The sequence below is a fragment of the Macrotis lagotis genome, chromosome X (genome assembly GCF_037893015.1).
Source record: "Macrotis lagotis isolate mMagLag1 chromosome X, bilby.v1.9.chrom.fasta, whole genome shotgun sequence".
Classification (NCBI taxonomy): domain Eukaryota; kingdom Metazoa; phylum Chordata; class Mammalia; order Peramelemorphia; family Peramelidae; genus Macrotis; species Macrotis lagotis.
This window is the reverse complement of record NC_133666.1, coordinates 572913051-572918961: the sequence shown is the minus strand read 5'-3', so window position 1 is coordinate 572918961 and position 5911 is coordinate 572913051.

Here is a 5911-nt window from a genome sequence, read left to right as displayed (position 1 = left end):
AAATCAAAGGAGAGATTAATAAAATTGAAAGCAAGAAAACCATTGATCTAATAAATAAAAATCTGAGTTGGTTTTATGGAAAAAATCAACAAATATATAACCTTTGGTTAATCTGATTAAAAAAAGAAAGAAGAATAGAAAGCCAAAAACCATATTCTCAGTATCAAAAATATAATGGATTAGTTCATCACCAATGAGGGGGAAATTAGGGGCTATTTTGTCCAATTGTATGCCAACAAATCTTACCATCTGAGTTAAATAGATGAATATTTACAAGAATATAAATTGCCCAAATAACAAAAGATGAAATAAGCTACTTAAACAACTCCATTTCAGAAAAAGAAACTGAAGAAATCATCATTGAACTACCTAAGAAGAAATCACCAAATCCAGATGTATTCACAAGTGAATTCTACTAAACATATGAGAAACAATGAATTTCAATTCTACAAAAAAATTCCAATTGCCAAATTTCTTTTATGACACCAATATGCTGATAACTAAAGCAGGAAGAGCCAACACATACACAAAATTATAGACCACTCATCCCAAAGAACATTGATATAACAATCTTAAATAAAATTTTATCAAAGAGATAAAAAGTTATTATTAGAATAATACACCCTGACAAAGTAAGGTTTTTATACCAGGTAAGCAGAGATGTTTCAGTATTAGAAAAACACTTAACATAAATGAACATATCAAGAACAAGTCCAACAGAAATCATATGATTATCTCAATCAATAATGTAAAAGTCTTTGACAAAGTACAATATCAATTCCTATTAATAAACACCAGAGAGTATAAGAATAAATGATATTTTCCTTAAAATAATAAGCAATATCTATATAACACCACCAATAAATATTAAATCAATGGCAATAAACTAGGAACATTTCTGATCAGAGGTGAAACAAGGATGCACATTATCCCCATTCCTATGGAATGTAATATTAGAAATGTTAGCTTTAGCAACAAGAGAAGAAAAAGAAATTTGAGGAATTAGAACTGTCAATGAAGAAGCAAAACTTTCACTCTTTGCAGATGAGATGAGTATATACTTAGAGAACCTGAGAAAATCAATTAAAAAACTATTTGAAACAATTAACAACTTCAGCAAAGTAGCAGGATGTAAAATAAATCATCATAGTTTCTATATATGAACAACAAAACTCAAGGGCAAGATTTGGAAAGAGATACTCCATTTAGAGTAATTGTAGACTACATACAGTACTTGAGAATCTATCTTCCAAAACAAACTTAGATCTATGAACACAATAATAAAATGTTTTTCACACAAATGCAGTCAGATTTAAACAACTGAAAAAACATCCATTGGTCATGATTAGGCCGAACTAATATAATTAAAAATGACAATTCTACTCACATTAAATTACTTATTCAGTGCCATACCAATTAACTAACTAAAAAGCTACTTTTTGGAGCTAGAAATAATATTAACAAAATTCACTTGGGGCAACAAAAGGTCAAAAATGATCAAGGGAATTGGAGAAAAATACCAAGGTAGGTGACCTAGTTGTATCAAATATAAAATTATAATATAAAGCAGTAGGTATCAAAATTGCCTGGTACTGGTTAAGAAATAGTGTAATGGACCAGTGGATTAGGTTAGGTGCAAAAGATACAGCAGTAAATGACTATAATAATCTATTGTTAAACAAATCCAAAGATGCTAGTTTCTGGAATAAAAACTCAATATTTGAGAAAATATGCTGGGGAAGACTGAAAAATAGTATGGTAAAAAATTAAGCATAGATCAACATCTCACATCCTACACCAAAATAAGGTCAAAATGGGTACAATATTTAGACATAAAGGACAATATCATTAGACATATTAACAGATCAAGAAATATTCTGTCAGATCTATGGAAAGGGGAGAAATTTATGATCAAACAAGGAAATGAGAATATAATAAATTGCAAAATGGATGATTTTGAATATATTAAATTTAAGTTTTTGCTCTAATAAAATCAATGTATTTAAGAATAAAAGGAAAAATGAAATTTGGAAAAAAATTTTAACAGCAAGCTGTTCTGATAAGGTTTCATTTCTAAAGTATATAGGGAATTGAATAAAATTAATAAGGTTACAAGTCATTCTCCAATTGATAAATGATCAAATGATATGAACAGATAGTTTTCAAATGAAGAAGTTCAAGTTCTGTATAATCATATGAAAAAATACTCTAAAGCATTATTGATTAGAGAAATGCAAATTAAAACAATGATGGGATACCACCTCACACCCATGAGATTGCCTAAGATGAGTAAAAGTGAAATACGATCAATTTTGGAGACATTGTGGGATGATTGGCACATTGATTAATTTTTGGTGGAATTGTGAAATAATTCAATCCTTCTGGAGAACAATTTGGAATTTTGCCCTAAAAGCAATACAACTGATCATACCCACTGACTGAGCACTAACAATATTAGGTCTATATCAAAAAGAAATCATAAAAAATGGGAAAAATCCCACATGTTCAAAAATTTATAGAAGTTCTTTTTGTAGTGGCAAAAAATTGGAAATTGAGGGGATGCCCATGAATTGGGGAATGACTGAACAAATTATGGCATATGAATACTATGGAATAATATTTGTTCTACAAGAAACCATGAATGATTGGACTTTAGAGAAGCTTGGAAAGAATTACACGAACTGATGCTGAGTGAAAGGAACAGAGTAAAGAAAACATCATACCATTAACAAAAATATTGTGAGTTGACCAATTATGATGGATGCAACTCCTCTCAGCAGTTCAGAGATCTAGGACAACCCTGAGAGACCTGCTATGGACAACACCATCCACATACAGGGGAAAAAAGCAAACCAAAAGAAAAATCACAAAATCGGAATAGATTCTATGGTCAGTTTTTAAAAACTCTTATGTTTTTTCTTCCTAGCTCATGGTTTTCTGTCCTTTTCCTTAGTACTAAATCCTCATGCCCAGAGAGATTAACATATAAACATGCTAAACTCAAATTTATATACAACATTTATATACAACTTTTTAACAGCCTTCCTTGCTGAGGGGAGGTGAGTGGGAAGAAAGGGTGGTAGAAAAATACAAGTGTAGAAAAAATCTACAAGTGGATTAATGTTGAAAATTTTTCAGAGCATGTAAATGAAAAAATAAAATATCAATTTAAAAAAGAAATATACTTTTTGTTTTCTGAGAGAGAAATATATATGATAGTTATAGAACATATTTATTTTGCACTTTAAAGTTTGCATTTTGCTGAAAACCTCCTGGAAAGAGTTCCCAAAATAAAAAATCTCTTAGAACTATTATAGCCAAATTGCAGGTTCTGAAGATAAGCAGAAAATATTCCAAATAGTCAGAAAGGTATAGTTTAAATAGCTGGATGTAGAATTAGGGTCAGAGAAGGTTTAGCAACTTCCATATAAAAGGATAGGAGGACTTGGAAAATGGTATTCCACAAGGCAAAGGATCTAGTATTACAGCTTAAAATAACTGACTTAGCAAACTTAAGTGAAATTCTTCAGGAGGAAACAAAATGGATAGATATTATTAGAATATTTGACATTCAAACATATGACTCAAGAACAGCATAAAAAGATAAACATGAAATCATAGGAAACTCAGTAAGCTTAAACTGTATAGATACATTCATATTTAGGAAGGTGATATATAGAGAATTTTTATAGGAAAGAAAATAAAGGGAGATGGGGAAGGGATGACAAGCAATGCTTGACTCTCATTCTTAATTGAATTGGTTCAAAAGAGGAATGAATATATGTATAGATATATATATATATATAATGTAAGTGTATATATATATAGTGTAATATACATCATATAATATACACCATATATAAAAAAGAGGAAGAAAGATAAAAGAAGAAATATATAAAGGAGAAAACAGGTTTGAGGCAAATATTCAGTTAGTAATCATAATCATGAATTTGAATATCATGGAATCATCCATAAAAAGGGAAACAAAAAGCATAATGGGACAGAAACCAAAATCCTACAATATGCCTTTTAGAAGACATATATTTGAAACAAAACACACACACACACACACACACACACACACACACACACACACACACAGAAACATACACACACACACACACACACACACACACATTGTGAAGATGCTGGGGCAGAATCTTTTATCTTTCAGCTGAAGTTAAAAAGGCAGGGATAGCGATCACAATCTCAGACAAAATGAAACCAAAAATTAGATCTAATTAAAGGAAATAAACAGGGAAACTATATTTTGCTAAAAGGTACCTTAAACAATGAAGTGGTATCAAAAATTTTATAGCAGGTTTTCCTAATAAAAATTTCATTTCTCAAATATGTATGGAACTGATTCATATTTATAAAAATAACAGCTATCCCCCAAATGATATGTGGATAAAATGTAAATAGGTAGTTTTCAGAAGAAATCAAAGCTATTTAGTCACATTAAGTAAATGCTATAAATTACTATGGATTAGAGAAATGTAAATTTAAACAGTTCTGAGATACTACCTCAAACCTGTCAGAAATACTGGAGGGAATGAGAGAAAATAGGTGTATCAGTGAAATGTTGATGGAATTGTAACTGATCCAACTTTGCTAGAGAATAATTTGGAATTATGTCCCAAGGGCTATAAAATTTTACATATCCTTTGAATAGAAATATAACTATGCTCATTAGTCATTTTTTGACATTTTATGACCCCATATAGAGTTTTTTAGTAAATATATTGGAGTGTGTTTGCTATTTCTTTTTCCAGTAGATTAAAGAAAACAGAGATTAAATTTATCCAGGGTCATCCAGCTAATAAAAGCCAGAGGCCAGATTTGAACACCAGCCCTAGTGCTTTATTCACCCGCACACCTCCAAGACAAATAGAGTTATGTGTCTGAGGCTGGAATTTGTACTCAAGTCTTCCTGACTTCAGACTGATGACTTTTTCCCTTAAACTTTCTAGCTGCTCCTATATTCCAAAGGGATCCCCCCCCAAAAAAAAGGATGGAGGGAAGGTCTATTTGCACACTTTTGTGCTATAAGAATTGATGAGATATGTGAGATGAATGAGCCTTGATGCAAGCAACTGCTCTCAGCAGTTCAGAGAGTTTAGCCAACCCTATTAGACCTTCTATGGACAACGCTCTCCCCATCCAGAGGAAGAAAAACAAAACAAAAACAAAAAATCAGAATCTAAGGGAATTTTGTAACAAAAATATACATATGCCTATGGTTGAATGCTGAAAAAAACTTTCAAAACATGCTATTTGGAAAAAATAAAATGGTAATTAAAAAAGACTTAAGGGAGGCATTAAAACATTTATTACATAAACAATAAAAAAGTTAAAATAAAAAAATTGATGAGGGTGTTGATTTTTAGAAAAAGAAAAAGACTTCCTTGAGAAGACATATGAACTAACAAAAAGTGAAGTTAAGAACTAGGAGATCATTGTATGTGGTAATAGCAACAATGAAATGATAATTGACTGTGAAAAATTCTGATTAATACAATCATTCAAAACCATCAGCTGAATTCATGAGGAAAATTGTCATTCACTTCCAGAAAGAGAATTGATGAACTTTGAATGCAAAGTTGATGTATGATTTTCTCACTTTTATTTTTCTTTGTTTTTTGCAATATAGCCTTATATGGAAATATGTTTTGCATGATTTCAAATGTATAATGAGTATTTCATTACTTTCTTTCTCAGCTAGTAGGAGAGAACATGAGAGAGAGAAATTATGAAACTCAAAATTTTTAAAATAAATACTTTATAAATTATTTTTTTTCTAAAAAAGAAAGGGGAGAGAAGAAGCAAATTGAAGATGTCTCTAGTAATATAAACTATGGACTTTTTAAAAGTTTTATTGGTGTCCTTTGTTTTTAAATTACAACCATTT